Below are 12270 nucleotides of genomic sequence, written 5' to 3'. Positions count from 1 at the left end.
TCGTCTCCTGTGTGTCAGAGGCAGATGTCGTGAGTCATCACCCTGCTCCTGGGGAAGCGGAGCTGTCACACGTATATATGTATGCTAATACCCAATTTTCTAGTTCCTGCCAGAGCATTTGACTGGAGCTTTTTAGTCTGTTTAATTCAGTTTTGCAAATATATCCGACCTCAATGGTCTAATGAAACAAAAGATGATTCCTTTCCCCATTGCCAAAGGCTTTGAAATTCAGCACGGCAACTTCATTACAGAATCAATCAATCAGATTACATTAGAGTCCTTCAGATCCCGAACATGGACACCTGGTGAGCTGCTGCATTGCATTTCCAAAATTTAGCAGCCTTTTTCAATCAGTTCCATTGCAAATTAATTGGCAGCGTGATTAAATCCTTACTCAGAACCGTACACAGTGATTCACGCGCCCATGTGAATATGCAATGGAACATAAGATTAAGACTCACTATAGGAGCAGAACAGGAACAATGACTGGCGAGTTTTGCTTGCGTTTTTTCTTTGGAGATGAAAGTTCTTGCCGAGTTTCGCTACCCCAAAAAAATTACGCATTGATGCCTCTGACACCTGAGTAAATCACTGCTTTGCGGAACACCCACTCGAAGGATAAAGAATGAAATGCAACCCCAGTAGATTTAATGGAGGCTGCTGCCGTGGTTTGAGACAAGGAGGCACAAAAGTACAAAATGTAATCAGTTCTAAGTAATGTTAAGTTTGATGGCTTTGTAATGGAAAATAACTGCGGTGCTTGAAGGTAGTTGACGTAGTTTCAGGCCCTCAGGACCTCAGTACAAAAGGTGTGAGGAAAGCAGAACAGAAGGACAGGACCTGGGGATGGGGAGTATCTGGGACTAGCAGATGTCCAGGGTGGGCACAGATAAACTAACTGATAAGTAATTAAGGACAGGATGATTGCTATGTTTGGGGTGTTAATAAACCCATTAAGCTGGTGTAAGCATCTACTAGGGAGTATCCCGGACTAGCGGATGCCCAGGATGAGAGCAGTTAAACTAACTGGTAAGTAGGAGGCCAGGATGATTGCTATGTCTGTAATGTTAATTACGCTTGTTGGGAAAAGTAAACGAGCCTTAAAGACCACCACAATTTTGTCTGCGTGCCGGAAACTTTTTGGAAAAGGATGTAATAGGCTCAGTGACCATGTAAGGATGACCTGGGGACACACGTTAGGAGGAGCTCTCCCCCGGCGCCGCGATAAAGAATACCTGCTTGTCAACTTGGAACTCTGTTGGCGAGTTTGTTCCTGGAGTTTTCTCCGAATCAGTTTAGACTTCAGTTTTCTTAGGAAAATTAGGTCTTCCCATCTAATATTTCCTGTCTGCAGACCCCTGTTGTGCTTAGTCAAGTACAAGCCAGGTAACAGGTAACCTTCAGTTTATTCTCAAACCACCTGGGCTCAGGGGCCCCATGTACTTAAAATACCCACAAAACATTGTTCGTCCCTCTACTTATAGGGCCTGAAAAATAGAAGGAAATGACCAAGAATCCCCTGCCCGTTGTCTAGATTTGTCTGGGTTGCTCCTGCTCAGTGCCAGGTCTCCCAGCCTTCACAGGAGCCAGCAGGAGCAGAACCAGTGGGATTTTCTGAAGGGAAGCACCCAAGTAATTCATGGCGCAGAGAAGAGGCCATTCCAAGCTCAAATCCCCCTTCTCCTTTTGCTTTGCCACTAAGAAACCCTCCCTTGTTATTTGTGGTTTCTCTGGTGATGGTTAACAGGGATTATTCCATGTCTGCTTAAAGAGAGATATGTAAAAATGCCCAATGCCTTCTGGCTGGAACTGAAGTCACCTAATCTGCAGACAGCTCCTTTGTAAATAGCTGATCAACAGGCCACAAGCATCTATGGAAAAGCCTCCAGCTATTTCACTAAATCCCAAACTTGGATGTGGCTCCTCTGGGACTTGTATCCAAGGCAGCTGTCTTAATGTCACAAAGCATCACCGGTGATAGCAGTGTAAATGCAGGTAACAGACAGCAGTCTCAGACTATACAAGAAACACAAGTGATGGTAACTGCCCATTAAGCCTGATAAACGGTACTTATCTTCCCAATTAAGAGAATAATAAAGGAGATGTGGATTTGTTGTTGCTGTCAGAGCTCAGGTGCCAGGCCCCAGTAAAGCCTTCTCCTTGGTTTAATCTCCAGGCACCTAAACTAGAATCATTTTCCCCTGCTTGCTGCCCACCGGGATCACAACCACATTGGAGGCACCACGGAGCTGCTGTCACTGATGCCATCCATCCATCCATCCATCCATCCATCCATCCATCCATCCATCCATCCATCCATCCATCCCAGCCAGCCAGCCAGCCAGCCAGCCGTGGTAAGACAAACACAGAACTGCTATTGACATGCCAGGGCTTTGGATTTGCCTGGTGAGCTGATTCCAGTGCAAAGCTGCTGTCATTAAAGCCTGTTATTTTCACAACACAGCCACACAAGGCACTTTGTAATTTCCCTGTGTATACTAAACTGTTGTTATCTCCCTGCTATGTGTCTGAATCACATGAATGCTGGGGTGTAGTTTGTTATGGAAACAGAATGCAAAATCAGTGTCTAGGAGTGCTTTATAACTGAAAAGTAAAGACTATGTCCTGGGCAGAGGGAAAGAAGTAAGAATTAAAATGGAGCTGTGGGAATACCTGAATCCTGCCCCACTTAGATATTTAGTGTGGTATCAGATAAAGGCAGTTACGGGTTTTCTTCTGTTCATTCATTTGTGAAGGACTCATCTGTAAAGACTCTGAAGCACATCTTGTCTAGTGGAAGGCGTCCTTGCCCATGGCACGGGTTTGGAACTAGATGAGCTTTATGGTCTCTTCCAACCCAAACCAGTCTGGGATTCTGTGATTAATCTGTTATTATGAACTTTTAATTATTACAAATCATTTGAAGGTCCTGTGAGGAAGCTTTGCTCTCTACAACTTGCTTTAGAGCAGGCTTCCTAGCAGGAACGGTCCAGCAGAAGCAGATTGCCATGGGATAATTTATAGTAACAACTGAGAACCCAGACCCTCGCTCTTCCCAGCAGGACTGCTCCTAAAACAAGTCTCCTCCAAGCGAGTTTTTCACCTCTTGTGGACATTCATTTGGAAAACCCTTGTAGCAATCAGATAAATCACTTAGAGAAACTCTGATGCCCCTTATAAGAAGGTATCATGTAGCAAAGGCTGGAACACATCAGCCAGGGCAAGCCATGAGGAACAGTCCAGAGGCAGGGGACACTGAGAACTGCACACAGCCTGCTGCTCCAGAAACAAAAGCACCTCTGGGGCTCTTTCCAAATGGCTGCTAATGCAACCAAGGGGACTGAAAATAAGTGGTTTGCTTTAAAACAGCACTCAGAGGCAGTTCCACTTAAATACTGTGAAACCAAGTATTTTCCACTTACGATTACAGCCCATAATGGCATTTCCTAAGGGATCTTACCGTGCTGCAGACACAGACAGTCAGCATGACACAGAAATGCATAGGATAGCCCCAGTAAAGCTGATGTCCAGTGGGTTGCTGGAAATTATTTATAGTGTAAAGCCCGTTCTGCAGACATTAGGCAGGAGCCCAATTTCAATGTGTCTTGGCTTCTTCTCTCCGTCTTGCTGTGCCCCTCCACGTGCAGCTCACAGAAACACAACGGTAGTCAGACAATGAAATTCCTACTCACAGACTTCCACGTAAGGATGTGTGGGATTAATTGCATAGGAAAAGCTACACCTCGGGAGTCAGAGGCCAGGCATGCTGTGGTGAGAGGAAAATCATAGCAAATTAGAACACTGGTTTTCATTAGGGGAAGCAGAGCATGTAATCATCGTTCTTACTGCGCTCCATCAGTGCCAGGAAGGTTGACACTAGCACCTCTCTTGCAGCTTCTGCTTTAAGATGTAACCCTGCAGGTATCATAGGGCTGTTGGACAAATTCACCCCTGCCACTTCCACCAACACAGCACCACCGCTGCTGCAGCCTCTAAACCTTCAACACAATGGCTTCTTTTCTGCCAAAGCTGCTCTTTTGCTTTATGAGTTTAAGAAAACTCTGTGCAGACACTAAAATCCCAACCCAAGCTCCTTTTGGAACTGTTTATTTCTATAGGTGAGGTATTTTTAACATATTGTTTGTTACTTAAAACAGTTTTACTCCAAACTATGTTTACTCCACACATTTCCAGCTATATAAGTGTTATCTCTGTGCCAGTATTTCTTGCGAGAGGTGGATTTAAGCAGGAGGACTAACCTCAGATCTTTCCTGATGTCAGAGATACTGGAGTCCAAAGCCAAACTGCCTGGCTAAAATCTATCCCAGCAAGAACACAAATCAGATTACAACTCCAGATTACAAACCAGTGAACTGGGCATTTGGATTTGTAGCTCAGATTCCCTTCTGCACTCCAGCCTCATCCCTTAAAGTCAGTGAACACCCCTTAAAGTCAGTTTTCCAGCCACCTGTATCATCAGCAGGATTGCACTGAACTGCTTGACCATTCTAACCAGAAAACAACCTCTGCATTACAAAGTTTAATAACTTGCAAAGTTACGCTCCATTTTGAAAGGCAGAAACCCTCAAGAACCCAAGTAATTAGCTCACATTCATTTTCGGTTGCCCCCACTCCCTAAGGTGACTGTGAGTTATATGAGCTCTGTAATCTCTGTAACCACTGGGTCAAGCCATGAGGATTGCAGAGAGTTTTCATTTTGAGGCTGAATGCAAATGTACAGAAACCTACTGATGATTCTGAGGAACATTCAGGTTTCCAGTTGTTGATATCAGCAGAGCTCATAAAGCAGCAAAAAGACAGCTGCTGCCACCAAACAACACCACTTTGAGATCGGATGCTTGATCCCACTTACCTTAATTATAACCTTTCACTAACCATCTAAAGAGAAAAACAGTTTTAATATAGTAGCTCTTGGCTGAAGACTCAATTGAACAGCAAACTGAGGAAAAAAATCAGACTCTCTTTGCAGTTAATAGTCCTAATGAAAAGCTTTTTCCCTCAGCTGCCCTCTCTTTAGAATAGGTCACAAAGGTTTTAAATTACATTATCTTCAATGATAGGTTATTTTTTGCAATGTAAATAGCAACTGTTGTTCCAAATAGAAAATTAAAATGTAGGGCTTGGAGACAGAAGTTTCTTGCATTAGGACAACATTACAGATACAGCTATTACCTCTCAACAGGGCTTTAACAATCTTTATTGTCTTGCCTTAGACATTTGAGGAGTAGGGCAATTTAAACCTCTTGGACAGCCCCTGCCCTGTAGTGAATCCATCAGAATGAAACTGCTCTCATCGTTGTCCACTTACGACTCATGCACACGGAAGGATGTTTACCAGCCCTTTATCTGGAGCTGGACTTGAACATGAACTGCGCAAAAGAGCAAATATCAAGGTCTGAGGGGTTGAATTAGATCCACCAATAATGTATAAATAGAGGATAAACAAAACAGCAATGTGTAAAACAAGTAGCTACATGATAGGAATGGTACTGCCACCCAGACGGACACAGCATCTCCTGTTTGTACCACTGGGAATCAGTAGTTCCAATGACTGAACTTAGTAGGTTCAGTCCAGTGTCACAAACCACACGATCATCACCATGTTCAATTGCCTGCTGTCTAAAGCACTGTTTGTAACTAAAGAGTAAAGGGAGCAGCACACATTGTGCATTCATTGTTCCAGCCAGTTTGTGATTTTCATTTTCTAGAAAGACATTTGTCAGCAACTTCCTATGGTGAACCTGAATAATGCCTGTATTAGAGCTTCACAAAGCTGCTGTCAGAATTCATTTTAGAAATGGGTCTGGAAGACAAGTATAAGACACCTAATCTGCAGTCCCATCTAATAAAACTGATTAGAAGAGCACAGTTTGCATGAGCCCACCTTGATCACAGTGAGAGCAAATAGAAACCGTGCTGAATTTGAAGAGATTAGAAGCAACCCCGTCAGGGCACAGAGACAAGGTAATATAAGGAGATGAATTGCAGCAATAAAAGATAAACTGGAAAATGAGGTGAGATTACTTTTCTTAACAACTCAACTAAGCTGATCCAAGAAGAATAACCCAAAATATTCAAAGTGGTAAATACAGCTTATTATGTTCTTGGGTTCCTCTGCCAGAATAGACTATAGATATAGAGGAGAATTCATCAGCTCCCCCTAACTTCCCCACCTGTATTGAAGATAAATTACACTTCTGCACTTGCATACCTAAACAGCTACACACTTTATACATGAAGCTGCTTTCTAAGGATGGAAAGGTTCCTGTTTCATCTCACCTTTGATCATGGAAAATGTTCAGACTCCAAAGGAGAGAAATGAAATGAACGTAGTAAGTCATGCAAGACTCTTTTAAAACAGCTTCAGAAACTGCTATACGCAAAATGGGGAGAAACTGCCACTGTCCTTGCTGTTCCCCGTATGAAAGCCACCACAGATCACCACATCTGGACACTTAGAAAGGCAATGGCAGATTAAATGTTGTCCTGTGCAAGAGCAGAGCTTCTGAAATGAGAATACCATCAAAATCAGCTCTGAGGGTGAAAGGCTGGCAGCTGTATATAAGGACAGCAGTCACATTAGACCCAGGGCTAAATCTGTATCTATGTTTCCATCAATTCACTGATTAAAATCCTTCCCATTCAAACCAAATATAAAAACATGAGACTAGTTTAAAGGGGATCATTTAACAAAGGCAGGGAATGAGCCAGCATTTTCAATTTACCACAAACACCATTTTTTCCATCTGTCATTTTAGGTCTTTCTCCATTTCAACTATTGAACATTTACTCTTCAGGCTAAGAAATAAAAGGCAGGACAGCAGAAACAGATACAGGCAAAACGCAGCAGCATGAGAAAGGCCAGTGTAAAAGGGAAGTTCTGAGAATCCCAGCTGAGAAGCAGATGTGGTGGGCAGTTCTTCTACTCAACAGAGGTGGATGATTCTGTCCCCTGACCATGCCAGGTGGTTCTTCTAAAGACACACATCTTCCCTTAAAAGCATCCAAACCTTGTATCTGAAGGGGGCCTATAGGGATGCTGGGGAGGGACTCTTCATTAGGGACTGTAGTGAGAGGACAAGGGGTAACGGGTTCAAACTGAAACAGGGGAAGTTTAGATTGGATCTAAGGAGGAAATTCTTTCCTGTGAGGGTGGTGAGGCACTGGAATGGGTTGCTCAGGGGGGGTGTGAATGCTCCATCCCTGGCAGTGTTCAAGGCAAGGCTGAACAGAGCCTTGGGTAACAGGGTTTAGTGTGAGGTGCCCCTGCCCATGACAACGGGGTTGGAACTGGATGATCTTAAGGTCCTTAACCCTAACTATTCAATGGTTCAATGATTGGTAGATACAAGTTCTCTTCCAAAGTGACCACAATTGTAAATGTTTTCTAGCGTAGACTTAGTCATTCAAATGAAAAAATGAGGATGATTATGTTTCACAGCACCGAAAGCTGAGAGCACTTCAGGTAATAGCTTACAGGGAAGGGAAATAAAACACTGGGAATAAAGCCATCCTCTTAAACACGTAAGTATTTATTATCGCATAAGCACAGAGTTCTGGTGTGCAATGTTAATACGACACATAATAGTTCACCTGAGCCCCAAATTTCCTCCTGTTCAGGCAAAACTGATTTTTTTTTCTTTTATTCTTATTGTTTTCTTAAAGTCCGTTGTATGGCAAGGTGTGGGTGGATTCCAAATGAACTCTCGTCTGCTTTCAAGGCTGAGTAGAAAAAGAAAATCTTCTGAAATCAGAAATGCAATGTGATTGAATACTTCCTGCCTCAGGGCTGCTGCTGAACCCTGGGCCTAATTTAGTGTTTCTGGAGTTGCTGCAGAAAGAATCTTCTCTTTGTTTTCTAAAGGTTTTGATGTCTCATAGCAGCAAAGAGAGCTGGGGAAAGAGCTGTGTTCCGAAACACCTGGAGTTAGCTCTGAGGTATAGTAAGTTGGGCAAATATAAAGTAAAGAAATCAAATTTCCTTTCACATATATATGGTCTCTAAAATACAAAGCGCACAGGTAGCTGATTTGAGGCATGTGAGTTAACAAATCACCCCTCAACCAGGATGAAGTTGGTACTTAACAAATGCATTGATTTTGTGGGAAAGAAGGGTCAGCTTTGCCTCCGCCCCATCCAGCCAGGTCATAGAATCATAGAATAGTTAGGGTTGGAAAGGACCTTGGATCATTTAGTTCTAACCCCTTGAGATACCTTGGTAAATATGAACACTAGTCAGGGAAAGAAGATGAGAAAAAAGGAGGATTTTTCTCTTTGCTGATCCTTTAGACCATGTAATAGCATCTCTGGTGTGCTAAAGGACCTCGGAGGGCTAAGATTGACAGGTATAAAGTGTTTGGGGAATCACAGAGCTCTGACATTCCCCAGGATATTCTTAAATTACTTCTCCAACTCTAAGAGGACAATCTGTAGCAAATGCTGCTTCTCAACCCCCACTGCTAATGGCTTTCTAAGGGGTGAATTTAAGATCAGGACAAAGACCCCCACAGACATCAGTACCTTCTGTATCAGCATTTCCTTCGCACAGTGGAGGTCCCTTTCTAATGGGAATGGAAGTGTGAGTAATTCAGATCAGCAGAGACAGTTTTAAGAATGGGATAAGAGCAAGAGACACTTGATTACTCTTACATGGGCTGGAGGATGTGACTCAATAGCACTGGGATGTGTAGGTGGGATCCAAAGCCAGCCAAAGCATTATACGCACCTGAGCATCAGCCTCTCATGCCTCACCTTCCTGTGTCAGCCTATAAAGAAAGAGTTAGCAAGCTTTTAAAAGTATGTTCCCCAGCACACACGATAAAATCAAACAGCTATTTTCTCTGTAAGTTTCTAACATATTTATCTATTGTGAAAGAAACAGGGGCCTTCCTACCATTTAGAAAATCACTCACATTTCATAGAATCATAGAGCAGTTGAGGTTGGAAAGACCTTTAAGATCATCAAGCCCAAATGGGATACTTTTCCCTGAAATTGTCTCAAGGAGCATAAAACCAGCATGAATGGCTGAGGCCATTGGGAAATCCTGAATAGGAAAAGCTCTGTGTCTTTCTAAAAAGCTTATTGCTGCAGCTTGATGGGACAAGCTGTGAAATCTGCTAACGGGCTTTGTCACTAACATGATTATGCAAAGCAGATGATAGCAATAGCACTGCCCTGCCATCACTTACGATGGCATCTGCTCTCTTTCAATTTTCTGTAATTTTACTTGAATTTAGGTCCATCAGGTTGCCCTGCCATAGGATTCATGTGAAAATGAAACCCTGCTTCTAAGCAGCTGATGCAGTCGAAGAAATGGGAAGTGTTAAAGGCTGCTATCCATTATGCGAAGGGAGGAAGATTACTCAAAAAATGCAGAGATAAAATCTATTTCAATGTGCAAGTTTTCAGTTTCTTCTATTTCAGAAAAAAAAAATGAGGCTATTCTAAGGGAGAGGTCTGTGTATCGCAGCTGGCCTGAGAATACTCTAACATATGTGTTCAGATGGGAATTATAATACATATGTAAAATTGCTTACAGGCCTGACCAAGCAAGGAATGCTTTCTGATAGGATCTGAGCTGGAGTTTGGAGTGAATGCTCACTTCTGCTAGATTGGGGTAGCAACTTTGGGGTAGAAGCTTCTGAGTGAAATAACTAAGGGATAAAGCAGGACCATAGTGGCCTGTACCAATCCATTATAACTTCCTCCAACACAAGAGTCCAGTTATGAGGTGCTCCTAGTAGGAAACAGTGCAGAAGGCAGTGATCAGAAGTTCGTAGTGTAGTATAGAACTGCTTATCCAGAGGGCAGGGTTGTGCAGTGAAGTCTGTTGTGAAGGTAACACACAGCAATAGCCCATTGGCATCATTGACTTTTACATCACTTGTGTCACCTCTGCACGGTTTATAAAATCACTGAGTTATGGTGCACAAAGAGCAATGCACTGAAATAAGGATCTGCCTGATGAATCAGGAAACAAAGAGTGGCTCAGTGTATCAGTCTGTCACAAAAAGAACTGCACACATTACCTTGGTAATATCATAAGCTGTATCTGTTCCTTTGTTCCTTTTTGCAGGAACAGACTTTATGTGTGTATGTATATGTTTATATTCTTAAACAGTGATGTCAGTCATGCCAGTGTTGTCTGCAGCTTTTCTTTAAACCTGTTTATTTATTTGAGGGGTTTTTCTTCCCCCTTAGACGCCCTAGGCATGCACATGGTGAAAACTGACATTTTGTTGGCTATGAAGATGCAAACATTTCCATGCTTCAGATCTAATCCAAATACTTTAAATTAACAATATAGTTGCTCCGGTATTTTTGCGCTGGTTTAGAGGGAATAACTGGCTTTGAAATACGTGCTGTAAGTTAAAGAAAAAAAAATAAGAGTCACAGGCCTGAAATATAGCAACCAACTGTCTCCTGTCTCCTCTTCCAGGTGTCTCATAAACTGTCAAACAGAAACAAGAATGTAGTCTATAGGAAATAATCAATGGTATTTTCCCCCTTTGATTAACACTTAAGCATACAACAACTGTTTTTTCTAGTTTCTTTCCTTAGTGGTTCTATTTTAGGATTAATGAGGTGGATTCATTGAAAATGGTGAAGGACAAAACTCAGAGACTTTTGGCAACACCAAGGCTCCTCCTGATCCAGGTCAGCAGCATCTGTCTGGTTGAAAACCTGACCCGTGTTAAGAGCATCTTCTACCGATAGAACCACTGCAAATACACTGGTGATTTCTGAGAATCTAATTTGTTCTCTTTGTGATAGACCTCGCACGCAGCGAGGAATTTGGCTCAAAAATAAAGCTCCATCATAAAATGGTTTATTAAGCATCCCCTACTGAGAGTAATTATACTCTTTGCACATAAGGATAAACCTGAAATTACAGAGCTCTGATTTGGTTCTGTAAATCAAATGGAGGCTTGAAAACATGGAATCAGAACAGAAGTGCTTGTAAAACAAAACAAGAGACAGGACAGGTCTCTTTTCCATGAGGAATGGTGAAAAAAAACAGACTGTTATTAGCACTTCATGGACTCTTGTTTCAGAGACATGCTGAATCTAGAAATGTGTTTCTATACATCAGACAAGTTGAGACATTCTTTACAAGTTACTTAGGCCTGGGTGATGCTATTGACTTATCATCATTGCAAACAAAATCTCAAACTAACCTGTTGGTTTCATAGCTTTCTGTAACAGTAGCTTTGCCCAGCTGCAGTTTGTTCCTAACTCATCATCTATTGCCAATGCATAGAGCTCATCATAGAATCATAGAATTATAGAATGGTTTGGCTTGCAAAGGCCCTTAAGTTCATCTCATTCCAGCCCTGCCATGGGAAGGGACACTTTCCACTAGACCGGGTTGCCAAAGCCCCAGGAGTAGGAATCAATCCTTAATGTCACCTAAGTGTTGGAGCCTAAAGGATGATGATGCTGAAGGCTACTTGTGAATACCCCCAGGTAGTCAGAGCTGAAATGCAAAACCAGGGCGCTAACAGACTCTCCCAAACCCCTGCCTTGCATAGTTTTGTCAACGTTTGTGTGTGCTTAAAGGAGCGCATGTACTTCATGAAAATCTGCTGCCACCCTCCGCCACAGTGAGAGGCTGAGCGTGGTTGTCGTTTTCATGTCAGCTCAGCAGGCTTAGTGCTCCTCTGCTTTCCCTCTGAAGATCCTTTCTGTTTCATTTTATTACATATTATTTATTATAAAAAGCAGTATTTTTGTTTCAAAAATGATGATCTGAGCAATCCCGATCACAACACTGGAACTGTCAAGGAAAGGAATCTCTTCCTGATTTTCCAGCCAGCTGGGCTAGCACTATAGTTTGGCAGGCACGTTAGCCGCTCGCAATAAGAACCACCTTCAGTAAAGCGTGCTGTGGTCTTCTGATGTTGGCCAGGGATCCCTGAACCAGTTCTTGAACGGATTCATTCTAAATCCACTGGTGCTTTATACTTCTCTCTAAGCCTGGGATATAATGGACTTATTAAACTGCAAAATCAGTAAGATGGCTTTTCCTTCTCCAATCCCCACTCTGCACTGGGATATGTTAAAGTGCACAGCAGAGGTAATGAACAGCCTCTGTGCGTGCTTAGAGATGATTATTTGCACTGTTTTCAATCTATTTTTCTAAGGCTTGCCATCTGATGCCCATCTAGTATGTAGCCTCTCCCCGCTGGGAAAAAGCCCAACGGATCACAAGGGAAAAGTTCAGCTCAAGAACATATGTCTTAGCAAAC

Source organism: Pezoporus flaviventris, unplaced genomic scaffold (assembly GCF_033815535.1).
Source record: "Pezoporus flaviventris isolate CSIRO_AGI_PZ_B2104156 unplaced genomic scaffold, CSIRO_AGI_Pfla_v1 ptg000213l, whole genome shotgun sequence".
NCBI classification, from domain to species: Eukaryota; Metazoa; Chordata; class Aves; order Psittaciformes; family Psittacidae; genus Pezoporus; species Pezoporus flaviventris.
The sequence above is the reverse complement of the archived record's forward strand: the minus strand, read 5'-3'. Positions refer to the sequence as shown.